The sequence below is a fragment of the Macaca fascicularis genome, chromosome 3 (genome assembly GCF_037993035.2).
Source record: "Macaca fascicularis isolate 582-1 chromosome 3, T2T-MFA8v1.1".
NCBI classification, from domain to species: Eukaryota; Metazoa; Chordata; class Mammalia; order Primates; family Cercopithecidae; genus Macaca; species Macaca fascicularis.
The window spans coordinates 105,345,795-105,364,294 of NC_088377.1; the positions used below are offsets into that span (position 1 = coordinate 105,345,795).

Consider the following 18,500-nt stretch of genomic DNA (forward strand, 5'->3'; position numbering starts at 1 on the left):
CCTTTCCCTCATGCATTCACAGTAAATATTTTTTGAAGACATAATACAGAGCACATACTTATTGTTGAATAAATGAATGAATGGTTTCCATAACTCACTAACTCTACTTCTGAACTCATGCACTTTAATGGCCCAGTAGTATCAATTACAAGTAATAAGAAAAGTACAATAAATTAATTAATACAACATGCGTATTAAAAATACTTCCCAAAACATTGCCTTTAAAGCTAGTAAAAGCTTAGAGATCATCTGCTCAGGTATTGCTCAATGTTTGTCCAACTTTACTTGTTTTAATCACAGCCCCCAACACAAAACAACTTTTAAGTTTAGAATAGTTTTAGAGGTAGAGAAAAGATGGGAAGATAGTACAAAGAATTCCCATATGCCCCCAGTGGTTTTCCCATTGTCAACATCTTACCTTAGTATGATACTTTTGTCACAATCAATAGACCATTACTGTTGCAGTATTAATAACTAAAGTCTATACTTTATTCAGATTTCCTTAGCTTTTCCTTTGTGTCCTTTTGCCGTTCCAGGACTCCATGTAGGGTTCTACGTTATCTTAGTTGCCATGTCTCCTTAGACTCCTCTTGGCTGTAATAGTTTCTCAGGCTTTCCTTGCGTTTGATGACCTCGAGAGCTTTGAGGAGTATGGTAAAGTATTCTGTAGAGTATGTCTCCATTGGGATTGGTCTGATGATTTTCTTGTATTGGACTGGGGCTATGGGTTTGGGGGAAGAAGATTACAGAGGTAAAATGCAATTCTCATCACATCATATCAAGAGTATATGTTTTCAGAATGATTTATAGTTTTGGTCACGTTGACCTTGCTCATCTGGCTAGGGTAGTGTCTGTCAGGCTTCTCCACCATATGGTTATTTTTTTCTCTCCCTTTCCATACTATACTCTTTGGAAGTAAGTTGTTATGCATAGCTCATACCTAAGGAGTGGGGAGTTACACTGCACTTTCTTGAGGGCAGTGTAGCTACATAAATTATTTGGCATTCTTCTGTGAGTTGGATTTGTTTCTTCTCCATTAGTTTATTCAATCAGTTTTTTAAATCAGTGTGGATCCATTGATCTTTATTCTATACTTTGGATTATAATTTAGTAGTACTTTATTTTGTTGCTCAAGGTCATCCAGCTTTAGCTATTAGTACTTTCGGTTGGCTCCTGTATCACTTTGACATAAGTCCATCATTGTGGATTTTTTTTAGCATGTCCTTACTTTTTGGCACTAAAGGTACTCAGGCTAATCTTGTATAGTCCTTGTCCCTCCTCTGCAATCATTTTTTTGTATGGGTAGTGTTGGTCTTGATCCACTAAATTGATTTCATCACCCACTACATGGTTTATTACCCACAGTGAAAAACACTGATCTGTTTCCACTCCTCACATGTTAAAGATAAGAAAATAGACACCTCAGAAGGTGAAATGGTTTATCTAAGGTTACGCCTCTTTGGTAGCAAATCCCAGGCTAGGACAAGGTCCTCTGAACTTGTAGTCCTGCCCCTTTTTTACCACTCCGTGCTGGCAGATTCCACCACTCAGAGTCTGATTCAGTGTACTCCCATCTCACCCAGGTCATTTTGCATAGGCAGTCAGATGTGCACTCAGCTGGATGTGCTGCTGTCTGCCCTGGGCAGATATCAGCAAAAAGGGGAAAGTGGGCTGGCCGGATTCTTGGTGGAGGTTGCCATGGTGAGTCTGTGTTGCCTGGTTGGAATGGAGTTTTGTCATGGTGAAACAATTACAGACGCCCAGAGTGGCACTGCTGACATCAGCATTTTGCAGTTGTGGTTTGACCACATGACTGGCCTCTGTGTTCTGGGGAAGTTGACAGAAGAGAGGCTTTTAGAATCCAACACCCGCTTCTTTGGGTTCTCTTCCTTTCCATGGGGGAGGATGAATTCAAGAAAGAAGTGAATTCAAGCAGCAAACCCCTCAGATTTCACTTTATCCTGTGAACTCCTGACATCCACAAAAATAGAACTAAGCAGACAGGTTTTTGGTGTTCTAAAAGCCCAAACAATCTGGTATTAGGATCGGATGTGAAACATCAGTTATGCCAAGAAGCTTATTTTCTTTTGTGAGCAGAAATAATTCAGTCATCAAAAAGTTCTGAAGATGCAGGGAATAATAAGGGACAACCTTAGTTCATATTCATTTCTCAGAGTGTTACATTTCAAAAATATTTAAAAACTTTTTATTATAATTGAGGGTGGGCACTCTGGCTGAAGAATTATTCCTATTAAGGGTTTTAAAAGAATTCAGCAATGGTGCTGTATTAGGGCATTTGTCTGCAAGTGACAGAAACTCATCCAGCATAAGGACAATGTAAAAGAAAATTTATTGGCTTATGTTGCTGAAACGTCCAAGAGTAGTGCTAACTTCAGGCACAACTGGACCTAGGGGCTCAAGTCATGCCGTTAGAGCCCTGTTTCTTGCCATGTCTTAGCCTGTTTTCATGTGACTTCGTTCTCAAGCAGGCTTTCTCTGTGTGTCTCTTAGCAGCTACAGGCTTGTTTCCTATATGCCCAGCAACTCTTAATTCTACAGATGCTTCTTGGCTCTGGTTGTTTCCACCTGGGTCATGTGTCTGATCCTGAACCAGCTACTGGGGCCAGAGTTGTCAGGGCTGTTACTGGCCAGGCATGGGCCAAGCGTTTTGTTTTGTTTTGTTTTGTTTTGTTTTGTTTTCTCTTCTCTTTTCTTTTTCCTTTCTTTTCTGTCTTTCTTGTCTTTCTTGTCTTTCTGTCTTTCTTTATTTCTGACAGAGTTTCACTCTTGTCGCCCAGGCTGGAGTATAATGGCATGATCTCGGCTCACTGCAACCTCCGCCTCCCAGGTTCAAGTGGTTCTCCTGCCTCAGCCTCCCAAGTAGCTGGGATTACAGGCATGCCCTACCACACCTGGCTAATTTTTTATAGTTAATAGAGATGGTGTTTCACCATGTTGGCCAGGCCGTTCTCAAACTCCTGACCTCAAGTATTCCACCCGCCTCAGCCTCCCAAAGTGCTGGGATTACAGGTGTGAGCCACCGAATGTCTGTTTGTTAAACAATAGAAAGGTTGATGTGCTGGTACCAAAATGGGGAGTTGGCTGGCTAGACAAAAATAATGTATGTCTGTCTTTTATGATGTTGTGAATAGTGAGGATAAATGCTTGATGAATGAGTAAATGGCCAGCTCAATGCTATCCATACATTTGTTTATTTAGTCCTTTACCAAGTTATACTCATATATTGTATGGACTTTTGAGCCCTTTTAGAGAGATCTCCTTGTTTAATGCACTATGCTGACTACCAGTCCTTGGTGGGCCCTGTCTTAGTGTGTTCAGACCGCTATAATAAAATGCCAGAAATGGGGAAGTTTATAAACAATAGAAATTTGTTTCATTCAGTTCTGGAGGCTGGGAAGTCCAGTATCGAGGCACCAGCAGATTTGGTGTCTGGAGAGGGCCTGCGTTCTCATAGATGGCACCTTCTAGTTATGTCCTCTAAATGGTGGATGGGGCAAGGCAGCTCTCTGGGAGCTTTTCTGTGGGAACGCTAATGCCATACAGGAGGACTCCATTCTTAAATCACCTCTCAAAGGCCACACCTCTGAATACCATCACCTTGGGGGTGAGAATCTTAACGTATGATTTTTGTGGCGTACATAGACATTCAGACCATAGCAGGACCTCAGCAAATGCTTCTTCTTGTTTATTTCAAGTAGACTTGGCTAGATCATGGTGAGCCTCTCTTCCTTGAACCTAGTCAGATACTGTTCTAATACTAACCAGGTCAGTATTAGACAGTTTATGATTGGTTTTGGCTGAATGGATAGCCAAAAGACCATCTTTATTAAAGACATAGATGTCCTTAATGAATCTGCTTTACTGTTGGGGGAAAGAAGGTATCTTCCTTTTTCCCTTCGTGCCATTCTTGGCTCAGATTATTAGTGGTTAATTCGAATCCTTCCTTTTGTAAGGGGGAGAAGAATTAAAAAAAAAAAAATTACATGAACAAAGAATTGTTCCAGGTTTAAAAAAATTATTTCGAAGTTTAATTATTCAGATCCCTTGCTGGTTTTCCTTGTTGCTACCTGCCTTCTGCAAATTTCGCTGCTTATTAGTACCACTTCCCGAAGGTGGGCAAGGTAAGATTGAGGGGTGTAATTAAAACCTTGATAGCATCCTATCTTTTTTCTTATTTCTTTTTGGAGGGACTGTGTACTTGGTGATACTTCTGTGCAAAACCAGTTTTGTACATTGACCAAGATGAACTGTGATGGATTATCTGTGAAATTCAGTTAATTATCTTTTTGCGTTTCCTTTTACAACAGGAAGTTTAAAGTTGGCTGTGAAGTCACCCCTGGTGACTAGTGGTCACCTAGACTTCACATCTTTTTCCTTCCTTTTGAGTTTTGTTGGGATCAAATTAAAAATGAATTAATGCCAGGTTCAGAAGAGGGTAAGTGTTTGGGACTGTTCATCCGTCTCGGAGTGCCTCTTCTATATTTTACAGCCCAATAGAAAAGATTTTTAAAAATCTGCTTCCATTAGCACAGATAATTGAGTTTACTATATTTTGATTTTGTGTTGTCCAGCTTCTGCATTTATTTCTGCTCTACTTGACTAGCTTAGCATCATCAATTTTTTTTCCTGTTTTTAATCTCCAAAGTATTTGTATGTGGGTTGTGGTCAAGATTCATAAAAAACATTTTGATTAGGTTTCTCATTCATTTATATACCACACAAGCGGGGCATGCCTTTGTATTATGAGAATATTTTTAGAAGACTAATGAGGTGGAAGGATCTGTGTTTCATTTCCCTTAGTTTTCCTCTATTCAGACACCTGCAGTTGCCATTAATTACTCCTCCTGTGGTACTCTCACACTCTCTTTGTCTGTTGTGCAGTGTTTTAAAATAATATTGGGAGGGAAGCTGGGTGCTGAGGCATATATCTGCATTGGAATAAGTAATTGTTTTTTGTCTTAGTAGTTCAACAGAAGGTTCATTTAAGAGTAATAGCTATTTTGGTACTATTTAAGGAAATTCTTTTCTTTTATCTTTCTCTGCAATCTTTGCCTGCTCTCAGTAGCTGATCTCCGTTGGTCACCTCACTTTATTCTTAATCAAAAAATTGTAATACCATTTGTGACTCATGCATTGTTTCGGAAATAGAAAAAAATTTTTTGTCCAAGTTCTCTTTTCAGTGATAGGCTCTTTGGTCAAACCAGTGCAAGTCAGTTGGGTTTTACAAGTGGCTGATAAGCATTTAGAAAAGCATTTATTCATGAAAGGTATTTTAAAAGGAATTTATTTTCTTTTGGAAGTTTCACCTATTGATTTATTTTAGGAACATTTTTATTAAAGTATAATATGCCTGCAGAAAAGTGTACAAAGCATCAACATATAATCTAATGAGTTTTCAGAAGGTAAATAACCTGTGTAAGCAGCATCCAGAACAAGCAACAAATTATTACCAGCTCTTCCGAAGTCCCTTTAATATAGCCCCTAGTCCCTATCCCTACCCGCAATGGGTAATTTCCATCCTGATTTGTAACACCATAAGATTAGCTTTGCTTGTTTTTGTAACTTACGTAAATGAACTCATGTGGACGCTTTAGGTCTGTGAGAGTCACTCATATTTTGATATGTGTTTTTAGTTTGTTTATTCCCATTGCTGTTAGAATCGCATTGTGTTAATATGCCAAAATTTATTTATCCATTCTGTTATTGATAAACATTTGTTTTTTTTCTGTTTGGGGTTTTTATGATTAATGCTGCTAGGAATATTCTCATACATAACTTTTGGTGAACAAATGTGTGCATTTTTATTGAGTATATACCAAGGAGTAGAATTGCTGGGTCACAGAGTTAATATATGTTTAGCTTCAATTGATTCCCCCAAACAGTTTTCCAAAATGGTTGTGCCCATTTACGTTTCTTCCAGCTGTATATTCTAGTTGCTCTATGTCCGTACTTGTTCTTTTCTTTTTTATTTTAGCCATTCTAGTGAATGTTTAAAAATTAAAATTCATGGATTATAGAAGTCTGTAATCCCCTTTAATACTTTGATCTTAGTTATGTCCTTTAGTCATTCAAGTCACAGCCAGAATTTCAGTGTTAAAACAAACATTAAACAAAAAAAACTTAGAGAAAAGATGATCAGCATTTAAGTGGTGATATGGATGTCTAGGCCAAAGAAGAAGTCTGCGGATCTTCACTTGATTCTGTTATCCCCATCACTAGATTTACAACATTGGCTTGGAAGTTGAAAACCACATGTGCAGTTAAAATGCAGTCTTTTTAATTCAGTCTTCCATGCCACATTAATTGAGTGAATGTGCTGAATATCACAGGGAATGCTAAGATGAAGAATATAATCTGGACCTTCAAGAAGTTCATACGTGTACATGGCAGAGTGAAGTGATGCTATTATGAAGCGTTAAAAATGCTCCCTGGGCACTCTGAGGAAGGAGTGATTAAGTCCTATGAGAGGAATACAGGAACACTTCATAAACATTGAAATGCCTTTGAACTTGACTGTCAGTTTTGTAGGTGAAGTTGGAAGTAATGGGCATTTCCCAAAATGTAGCCCATTTGGGGCATAGCAGATAGCTCAGAGTGGTTGGATCATAGAATGTGCAGAGTAATACAAAGGGAGAAAGTTAAAGGGCGTGAAATAAATTTTTTTAATATTCAAAGAGAGACTGTCAATAAAAAAAAAAAGCCAAAAAAAACCTCATTAGAAAAAGCAATTAAAACACATGGAGATAGCATTTTTTACTATCCTATTGACTGAGATTTAACAACAGTGTTTGATGAGAGATTTATATTGATCAGCATGTGGAGAAATGGTCTTCATTTTTGGCTGGCAGGGGAGCAAATTGCTCTAAACCTCTATGGTGGACAATCTGGTGGTCTTTTTGAAAATTGAAAACGTGTATACTTTTTGACCGAACAATTCTCCTTTTAGAAGTGTACCTTACAAATATGCTTATATGTGAGCAAAAGATTATGACAGTAAAAGACTGGAAATAACCTAAATGTGAGAGAATTTAAGTAAATAATGGCTATAGAGAATGGGGGAGCTTCCTCTTTATTGATATGGAACAGTCTCCAAAATTTATTGTTAAATGGAAAAAAGAATGTGTAAAACACTATATGATGGCATTTATGCAAAAATTGGGAAATGAACATTTTTCTGAAAAAATAAGTATGGAATTGAGTATATTAATTGCTTCCTGAGAGAACAAGATCATGAGGACTTTGAATCTAGTCTAACAGTTATATTTTTTTAGGTTTTATAAAATTCATCTAAGTGCACTCCCTCTTTTTTGGTTACTGTTCTTACAGTAACCAAGTGAGGAAGCAGTTTTTATTTGTGTTTTACAGATGAGGAAGCTGAGACTCAGGAATTTAAGCAAAATAATTCAGTGGTTGATATTAGAGAACATTAAGTATATTATTTAAGAAATCACTTATATTTACTATATTTTGTTTCTAAAAAGACAAAAAACAAAATACTAGAGTGTTTTTAGAATGAATGTGTACTGAATAACAGCAGTCGAAGCTTAGTGATTTGAGACATGTTTATTAGTAATTTTATCTGGATCCTTACCTGAGTACCCTATTACCATGATCAAATTTCAGCTGTTCAACCTAGATTAAAGCTTGGTTTCATACTCTCTATCCCTAGGTGGAAACGTTCGAATTCATTAGGAAGGAAGTAATTGAGGCCTTGGTAAGTTTTTGCTTAATGCAACCTGAGGATTTGTTTGTTAGGGGCATTTGGAACTGTAATCCTGTTTTTTGTTTTTTGCTTTTTTAATTGACCGGAAGGCAGGTATTGGATTTGAGGGTGAGTTTTTTTTTTTTTTTTTGGTCTTTTTTTTTGTCTGTTCTGCCATGTCTCAGCAAAGTGTGGATTAATGTGACTTTAATAGTATTGGCCCCCTTCTTTTAGAGTATTAAATTCCTCTCTTATTAGAAGCAATGGGCCTATTCAATTACAGAGACTGAAACTTTGTAGAGTGGCTTAAATAGCAGTTCTACCTACTTAGTCTTACACCTGCATAGCACCAGGCAAGGCAGATAGCATGACTTATTCTAGTAATATTGATGAGCAGACAGAACTCATGGTTGTAAAGGGATGTGCCCAGAATCTTACCACTTTAATTGATGGAAGAGACAATGAATTAAAAAACTAGAAATTCAGTAAAACAAAGAGAAAGCATTTTAAAAAGGAATTTCAACGGACTAAAAAAACTCCATGAGAAGAAAGTAATAATGGTTGAAGAGTAAAAGCATTAAAAAAGGATAAAACTTGAATTTTTCTTATAAAGAAACAAAACAGTATATCTCCATTGAAAAATAAAATTGTATTAAGATAACACAAGTATCTAAAAGACAGATGAGAAAAACCACAAACTATAGAAAAAGGCCTGTTTTACAAGGAAGAATACAAAGAATCAAAAAGTTTTAGGTCTAACAGTGAGACTAACTTTATAAACAGAAAACCTTCCCTGATAAATGTATATATGCCTCATGTGCATAAGACAAAGGAAGATGGCCATTTGATAGTGAAAATGTGAAAATGGTAATTCTAGTGCTTTACGTGTTTTACTCTTCAGTTCTTCATAACAACAAATACATGGAATGGGTAGGTGGGACATAAAGCCAGAGTAGAGAAAACTAATGCAGGATTGGTTTTTAAAAATTAGGTGTATTCTATTCTGAGTGCCCTCATTCCGTAATGAATAAAACAGTTCTATCCACTGGCATCCTTTGCACGTGTGGAAATATCTCAGAAGAACAGGGAAGAGTTGGTGAACTGGGAGCCAGGTGGCACCTTTGAGGCTGAGTCGGGCAGGCTTTTCAGTATTTTAGTCACAGAGCAGTTTTATTGAAGCCTTCATGGCTAAGTGGGTTCATGCATGATGGGAATCAGCACTGAGTTCACATCCAGATGTGGACTGTGGGTCACTTTCATCCTGGGAGAAGTCAGTGAGTATTTTCCTTGGAGACTGATCCAGGGCCTGATGGAAATGGGCATTTTCATTAGTGATATAGAATATAAAGTGGAAATTATACTCTTAGGGTTTGCATAATCTCATAGCTACAAATGCAGGGTTTTCTCAGCAGGACCAAGAACTAGTTTGAGTGAAAAAGATCAGAAAGATGAGTGACTAAACTGCACAGCAGTGGCTGTGCTGAAGAAGCTCAATGATTGTATGTTTTTAAAAAACATTCATTCTGTAGATATTTATTGAATGCCTACTAATGTGTCAGGCCCCCTTGTGGGTCCAGGGGATACAACAACAAAGTCTCTGTCCTCATGGAGTTTGCATTATAAGCAAATAAATATATATGTCAGGTGATAGTAAGTGCTATGGAGAACAGTAAAGCAGGGATAAGTAGGTTAGAGTGTTTAGGGGACAGGGTGCTGCTATTTGATTTTACATAGAAATGGCTAAAGGCCTCTCTGATAAGGTGACATTTGAGCAGAAACCTAAAGAAAGAGGGGAAGCACAGATTTCACAAACATCTACTTAGAGAAAACAGGAAGTGCAAACGCCCTGAGGCCACCCCAGTAGTCTCTCCTCCAAAAACAGCCAGGGAGAATCACTAGAATGGAAGCTCTATGAGGGCAGGAACAACATGTGTCTTGTCTACCGCTGTGTTCCCAGCACTGGAAAAATTCCCAGCACATTGTAAGTGCTCAGTATATTTTTGTTGTTGGGATAGATTAATTGCTAAATGACATGGTAGTCCCCAAACTCATTATGGGAAAAATTTGCTTTTTTCCTTATTGGTGGGGAATTAACTGGTAAATTAACCTGCTACTGGCTTTCAGCAAATTCATGAATGATTGAACTCTAACAGTTTATTAATTCAAAAATAATTTTGTGGAATTCTGTTATGTGTCAGACACTGTTCAAGTGTTGGTAATAATGTATAGTGAACAAAATAAAATCCCTGCTTTCATGAAACTTGAAATAAGGCTAACTCCCTGGCAGAGTTGACAAATGGTCAGATATTGAGAATCAAGAAGTAACCAGGGCACATTATGGATCTTGGAGGGCATGTTCACATTTCCCTTGCCTGCCCTGTTGCCGCACCCTCTACTCCATTCCTTTAGTACTGTTAGCAAGAACCCTTGGCCAGAAGGACCACTTATCAGACCCCATGGGATACTTTTTATGCTCTTTCCAAAAAGCCTTTCAAAGTGTCTTCCACCTTTATAATTTCTAGGTAATGTAGTTTGCTCATCATATTCCTGCTAAAAATTTCCAGGTTTGAAATTAAAGAGAGGTTCAATGCAAAATGACTTTTTTTGTTTGTTTGTTTAGGGTCCACATCTTTAATTCTTTTCAGTGTACTGTTGGAAGAACCTAAGTTTATTTGTAGGAGATGGGGTCAGGAGGATTGCAGACTTGCCTTTTTACATCTTGGCCCCCTCTGTCCCCCCACCTTTTTTTTTTTTCTGATTTGTGTGAGAATTGGCCAGGTAGCACTGAGTAACATGGTTGGGATAGAGAGAGTGCTATTTGTCTAAACACTTTGTTTGCAGCAGAAATGCCAAGGTTAATTGGGTCTCTCGCGGATATGATTATATGAATTCAAGCAGTGTAGATGATTCTTGGCATGAGAGTAGCTGTAAAAATATTCATAATCATATAGAACTTTTAAAGCTATTTTGGTCTGATGCCTTACCTTGGGACTGAAAGATTTTGACATCCTTATGGAGAAAGGATTAAAAAGTAAGTCTCTCTTGGTGCAGGGAATAAATAACTTCATGTCTAAAAATATCTTAATGTGCAAAAAAAAGTTAATCCAAAGTGTTTGGACAGACTTTGCAGCACAGCCAGATGATTCCTGGTGCTCAGGAGAGTATTTTGGCTTGAGTGATTCTGTGTTTGGACATTATCACTACTTTGTTTGCCTACATGGAAATGGTAGTTGTGGGAGAAAGTAGAAGAATGGAGTACCGTGAAAGAGGAAGGAAAGTCTTGGATGAAGAAGAGCTTCGCGGGGCCTGTTTGGAGCTGCCACTTCCAGTGTACCTAGACCCCTTTCTCTGAGTTTGTTCTGAGGGTCATCTGGTGACTGAGGAAGTGTTCCAGACTACTGATCATCATTGTGATGATTACCATGAAGATTATTTTCTTCATGAGCTGTTTTGTCTCACATTTTGTAGCAAAAGCTATTCCTGGAATACATGCTGCCTCCTTCTAGTTCATGCCGTTGAACATTTAATGGAGAGTTAGACGGCCTTGACCAATTGTTAAATGCAGCTCCAGTTGTGCCTTGATCTAAGTGACTTGGAGTTTTATTTTCATTCATTTGTTCAGCATTTATTGGGCACCTACTGTACCAGGATCTGAAATAGGTAGTGGGAACAAATCTGCAGCTTCTGTTTAGAGTAAGCTTCCTTCCCTGGCTATGAACTGTTTGATCACTGATACAATCTGACTGCTTCCTAATGTGCCTAATTCTTTTTCTGATGATCTATTTAGTTTTCATACTGAGAGTAATAAGGAATGCTCAATTAATAAACCATTTTTTAAGATGAATATTGAAGTTCGGTTGCAATTCAGCAGACATGTAATACTTTTCTTTTTTTTAACACAATACTTTTATAAGACACATTTAAACTCAACTTCTGAGCAGCCTTTCTGGCAGAGATAGGAAATTAGAACCTGCTGGTGTAATTTTGTTTGAAAGAAACTCCAGGGAAGAGTTGCTTGGTTGGGAAAGATTGGGCTTACTCCTTGGCAGAGCTGACAAATGATGGCGTATTGAGAATTGAGCTATAGATGGGTTGCCAGAATAATTAAAGTGATGAAGCAAAATTACTCAAGTGAAGGCTTTAATCTTTTAAGATAGTATTATTAGCAAAAGCCCAGAGTATGTATTTATTTACTTTTTAGAGACATGGTCTCACTCTGTCATCCAGGCTGGTACACAGTGGTGTGATCATGTCTCACTGCAACCTTGAAATCCTAGGCTCAAGTGACCCTCCTACTCCAGTCTCTCAAGTAGGTAGAACTACAAGCATGCACCACCATGCCTGGCTAATTTTTAGATATTTTGTAGAGATAGTGTCTTGCTGTGTTGCCCAGGCTGGTCTTGAACTCCTGGGCTCCAGGGATCTTACCCACCTCTGCCCCGCAAGTGCTGAGATTACAGACATTGGCCAACTTTAAATGAGACTAGGGAGGGGGAGCAGGGTTGGTAGGGAATTGGGTAGGGAACTATTTTAAATCTGGGAACCTTGATGGTACTCTTGTTTATAGATTCAGCGGATGGTTTACATATTGGTAGAGCAGGCCTAGAATCCTGGAAATAACCTTACCATAATCTCTATAGGGTTGATATAATGCACAGTTAAGAATGTTGCAGGATTTTGCCTGTGAATATACATATGCCTGGCATGAACTGTACTGAGATACATGAAAAATTTGAGTACCTAGTCTCCAAAGGTGGCTCATATGAGGATCTTTCCATATTTATAGAGTGACATCTAAAATTTCATCCAGTTTCAGGATATTCCTTAAGGGTATTAAAAATAATATTTCAGACATGTTAGATTAGATCATATCGTCGGAGGTTTCTGAGGTTTCAGTTTGCTATAGGGCATTGTATTGAATGTCAGGAGACCTAGATAACCAGGTGTATGATTAGTGATTACATGACATTGGGCAAAACTTGAGCCTTGTGGGCCTCAGTTTCTCTGTCCTTAAAATAAAAAGTTGGACTACTTATGTTCTGCTTAGCTTCTTAATTTTTTTCTTAATTCTGTTTAGATTACAGATCCTAACCCACATGAAGTATTAGCCTGTTGAACAGAATTTTGTGCATCATTTCAGTGTCTGGGTAGTTCAAGTGCCTCCTGCCTATTGCATTCAAAGACTAAGACTTAAAGTCTGAGCTCCTTTTTTGAAGCTTGAAAGAATGGCTGGTGGGGAGGCCCCTCTACATTCATCCCTGTCCTTCCTTTTAGTTATTAGATGTTATAATCCGGTTAATAATATCCCCAAGAAGTGTTGCCGTCAACAGTACTAGAGCTCTCTACAGTCTCATTCATGTTGGAATAAAATGATTCCTTTTTATGTTTTTAAAAAATGAAAACATTTGAGGTCTCACTGGAAGTGTTTATTCATTCGAGCTGAAAGATGTACCGTGGGTGTTGTGATTTTGGAGAGCTTCTGCAGCAGGTTTATGTCTAGAGTGTTTTGTCCCTGTTTGTGTTTGTTTAGACTGAAATTAATAGTTTTTCTTGCAAGCTATGAGGATCATTAATACAGGTTTCTCCCCTGTGGTGTGTTTGTCAGGCCTTACATGGAAGAGCAAAATGAAAGAATATTTTTTCTTTTAAGCTCAAAGCTTATGTCTTTACCATTAAATTGGGGAACTTGGGAAAAAAATAAAAAAAAAAAAATCCTGTGTGTGTGAGTAGGGGGAAAGGATTTGTGTGTATGCACAATAATAAAGTTTAAGTCATAAATACTAATAGTCTTCTGGCTTTTGTAAACCAGATTTCTTTCTTGGATCTAAAATTTTTTTCTTTTTGTGCCCACATCCGTAGTCATGGATTTGATGTATATATTTACAGTGATTTATTTTTTGGTTCACCTTTGTTTTTCATTTTTCCCCTTTCTTTTTACCAGAAGAAATATGAAGTTACATATACATTTTATATAATTGAAAAAGTGATTTTGATTTACTTTTTACTTGAGCAAGGAGTTGCTTTTACTTAAAGGCATTTCTATTTTTAAGAAATTTGAAAAAAACCCACTTAAGGATCCACTTACATTAGGCCACTAGCAAACATTTTTAGATAAGATTTTGATTGATTTCTTTCAGTCTAATTCCATAATCTCAAATTTCTTCATTTCTTTTCTCCTACTTTCCATCCTCTTGATGTTACAATAATCAATAATTTGATTTAGGAGATTCTTTTTTTTTGTTGGGGCTGGTGGTGGGGAAGGAGATTGTTGTTTTGAATATTAAATGATCATTTAATGGGGCTTTGATACAATATCATATAAATGCAACTTTAATCCATTAATTCAGATTTAAGGCTTAGCTTTATATAAATATGAAGCTTAATTTTTTTTTCAACTCAAGTTCAGTCTCCTCTGATTTTGTAACAGACTTCTAACTGTTGAGCATTGACTTTAGACAGTCCTCTGTGGTGACTTGAGTTCCAAATTACATAACAACTTTAATTCTGCACTGATTTGTTCTGAATGACCCTCTTTCTTTCATTTTACTCTTATCATCTTCGGCTAAGAAATTTTACATGTTTTGTGTATTGAACTAAATAGTTTCTGTTTTTCCCTTTTGAGAGCTTTGATGAGTTTAACTTTTTCTATATTTCTTGGATTTCAAGTTGTAAGCCCTAGTTATAAGGACTTAAATGAATATTGATACAGGCATTTCGATTCTCTAGAAATCTGCTTTCACCAATGTGTGTGTGTATGTGTGTGTGTGTGTGTGTGTGTGTGTCTGTCTGTCTGTCTGTATTTTTGTATGTACATGTCAACGTGGATGGATATTTGCTCCTGGAGCCTTAATTGCATTACTAATGTTTTTTTCTGGTAAAGAAAGGCAGTATGGCAAAATGACACGTTTCCTTAAGAGCTTTTGTGCTGGCACTCCATGCTGCTACAAATACTTTTTATGACCTGGCTTGCGAATCTAATCATTTATAATAGCATTTCTGTGGGGGAAAAAAACGGATTGCAAATTCCAAGCAGTTGACATATAAACATATTTTTGAAGCATGAAGTATCGGTAAATTGGAGACTGTTGAAGTAGGTCCAGAAGGTCTGGGCTTAGTTTGGGTTCCCATGAAAGCAGAACCTGAAGCAAGGAGCTGGGTGCAAATAATTTATTTGGGAGGCAATCTTAGGAAGCGGCGCTGAGGGAGCAGGGAGAGAGGCAGGGAAGGAGGAAGTCAATAATAACAGAGTGTGTTATAGTTAGAGCATTTACACAGCCATCCCTGTACCCCTCTGCTTGAGGTTGTACACTGGGCCATTTGTACTCCTGTTTTTCTGGGTCACTCTTGCCTTCAGGCTGAGTTGATGCTGCCCAGCTTCAGAGAAGGCTCTGGGGACAAAAGAGACACTTATGCTGTCTTTAGTGGGAGGTGTCAGCTTGAGGCCACCCTACTCTGAACTCCCCACCATGGCGATGGCTGAAATCAGAGGTGGGCGGAGGGAATACGACAAGGGGACATCAGGAGTATCTGCTGCTAACATCTAAAATGGATTGATTATATACAGTTCAGCTAACCTACTTCATTGAATCAAAGACTGTGTCAATTGTAAGATCCCCCATTAATTTATGTACCATTAAGAAAGAAAATGTCCCACTGAGGAAAGAAACTATGCTGCCAGGTAAACTATGATGGCTGTTAAATGTGAGACACACCCAATATCAGAGATATTAAAATATGAGAAAGAGTGTGTTCCAGAATTGGTGGAACACAGTATGTGATGAGTACTGTGAAGCTATGCTGTAGGTCTGTATGTCATATTATGGGAAGATGTCAGGAATACATTGTTAAATGAAAATGGCAGGTTATACAACGTGTAAAATGTGGTTCTGTTAATGTGAATGAGCAGATTGATAAATTCTAGGCGAATTTACACTCAACTACTAATACGAATTCTCCCCAGTGTGGTGAGATTACTCACTATGTTTTCATGGTGAGATGTGCATGGTGTGACATAGTTTACAAAGAAAAAATAAAGATGTAGAAGTCCAGAGAAATCATGATATGCAGACTCTTCTGGTAAATCATTAACATCATAAAAGCCAGATCTAAAACCTCCTCTTGGAAATTGTTTAATTAATTTCTGTTTCTGTTGACTAGGAGCAGTGTTGTCATTAGGAACAACTGATTTCCTGTGATGACTCATAACTCAGTCACATACTTTGTATCCACCCCTTGGAAGAGCTTGTCCTGAGAGAGCCCCATCTACCCTCTCAGTTAAGATACTTCGGATCTCTTTCTTCACTGTTGATGACAGAGGGCTTAGTGAGATTAGCTGGCTTCATATTAGCCTAGGTAGACAAATACCAAATCAAGATGTAAAATTGAGGATCCTGAGATCTTTAAAAGATGATTTGGGAATTATTTACTCAAAGAAAAGATGGAGACTTCCTCTTCCATAGAATGGATAATAGAATAGGGCTGGAGGAAGGTATCGTAATATCACTCATTCCAATACACCATCTGATTCTGTAATCTACGCAACTTTGCTGATGGACATCATTTAGCCTCTGAAAGCTTTTGCATTGACTCAGTATCATTTCATGAAACCCATTCCAGCTGTGAGCTATCAAATTGTTAGAAGGGTCTTTTTTTTTTTTTTTTTTTTTAAAAGATGAGGTAAATCTGCTTGCTTTGACTTCCACCCGTAAGCCGTAGGTCTGCCTTCTGAAGTATTAATAGAAAAGTCTAATGTCTTCTGTATGGAAGTACTTCACCTATTTCCTCTGAAGTAGAATAAGTCTGATGTCTTCTGTACAACAATGCTTCAAATATTTGAAAATACCTATCTGTCTTCTAAGACTTTCTTTTTAGGCTATCGTTCTCAGACTTGAAACCACTTGGGAATCTTCTCTCTCTCTCTCTGTCTTCCGTAGCCAAGGGAGACTGTTTCTCTGTGATCTGTCCTTGTTAGCTCCAGCTCAAGGGATTTCTGTATAGGTCTGTGAGCTTGCTGTATGGCATATGATAGGTTGTCTTAGTTTGATTTTTTTATTTCTTGTAAAAGATTTAGAAATGAACATTGGATTTTAAAAAAATAATTCTTTAAGCTTAATCTGTGATATAATCTCTGCATCTTTGGGACACAGTGGATGGATGGAGCTCTCTGGGGACATTATATTGTCCCCCTGTACAGTGTCAAACCACCAACACTGATCACAGAATCTGGCACATGAGTAGTATGCAATGAATGTGTGTGTGTGTGTGTGTTGTGTGTGATTTAATTGGATATGTATGTATACATATATATATATATATACACATGCATATATTACTTGTGTTCAGATTATAGTTTAGTTTGTAGCATATTTCTAATGTTCAAATTTCAATAAATACTGTGCTCTCTACTCTGAAATAGTGATTCCTAGATATTTTTGGCAATATTTGGCTTCCTCCTTACCCACATAGATAAGTTGCTGGTATAGTGTTAGGGATTAAACATTATGCTAAAAATGTTACTTTGAAATTCATTTCTTGATAGGGACTGAGGAAAGGTAGTTTCTGTGAAATAAAGATATGCAGCTTTCAGGGGTAGTCACCGGGGGAGCAGAAGCAGCAGTTGGGAGTGATGCTCTGGAGGTTTCTGGTGCCTGGGTAAAGCCAGGCTGCATACATGCTGTGGGCTGATTCCTTCTGTAGCCATTGAACTCTACCTGGAAGAGCTTTATTCAGAGAATTTCCTAGTTGTCTTTTTTCTATGTTAATACATTTTTGGCAGGAGGATAGTGAATAGTGACATCGCACACATTTATAGGAACTCAGTTTTGCTTTTATTTTCTAAATCCTTTGTTATGGAATTGTAAAGTCTTTCTTAGAAGGAACCTTGGAAACTTAGGACCTCCATCTGATGTTTTACTCCTCTCTACATCACCTTGACTTGACCATCATCAAGGATGGGGCACTCCTGACTTTCTTTTTTGTTTTTTTTGAGACGGAGTCTCGCTCTGTCACCCAGGCTGGAGTGCAGTGGCGCAGTCTCGGCTCACCGCAAGCTCCGCCTCCCGGGTTCATGCCATTCTCCTGCCTCAGCCTCTGGAGTAGCTGGGATTACAGGCGCCCGCCACCATGCCCGGCTAATTTTTTGTAGTTTTAGTAGAGACGGGGTTTCACCATGTTAGCCAGGATGGTCTTGATCTCCTGACCACGTGATCCGCCCGCCTTGGCTTCCCAAAGTCCTGGGATTACAGGAGTGAGCCACGGCGCCCGGCCCTGACTTTGTTTTTAGACAGCTCCACGCCTTGCTAGAACTCAGCAGTCCAGCCTCCTGTGGTACAGATTGTTTTCTTTGTTTTACAATTTAAAGACATGAAAGGGGCGAGAATAATGAACAATAATGCTTATCCTTTTCATTCTGAGCCCAAGTCAAACAGCAAACCTTTATTGGATGCCTGCTGGGTGTTGTGTTAGAAAAAGAGTTAAGGCTGTTCTTATCCTCACAAAGCAAATGATATAGATGGATTCAATTTCTCTCTCTCTCCTCCCTCTCCTCTTTCTCTTTCTCACGCACATCCCTGCTACTTCAGCTTATGAATCCAGAGCATATGATAAAAAATGATGTGAGCCGAGGAGGGAGAAATGTTTGCCACATGGAGTGGATAAGGTGGACCTGAGCCTGCCCTTCTTAATGGCAGGACTCTGGTCGTGTGGCCTTTTGTTGCTTAAGAGTCCAAAGTCCAAAAGCAGCTCTATAACCCTCTTGTTAGTCTAATCATTCAGTTAA

At 38.2% G+C, this 18,500-nt stretch overlaps 1 protein-coding gene across 14 annotated transcripts in view; it reads left to right on the forward strand.

Moving 5' to 3' along the window:
* OSBPL3 (oxysterol binding protein like 3) overlaps positions 1-18,500 on the forward strand; it is a 185,644-nt gene that overhangs the window by 15,913 nt on the left and 151,231 nt on the right. Inside the window, exon 2 of one of the 14 annotated variants that reach the window (XM_065542189.2) lies at positions 7,691-7,735. The exons of the other annotated variants lie outside the window; for them this stretch is intronic. The gene's annotated coding sequence lies outside the window, so the exon portion shown is untranslated. The remainder of the gene's footprint in view (positions 1-7,690; positions 7,736-18,500) is intronic. 14 annotated transcript variants of the gene reach the window in all.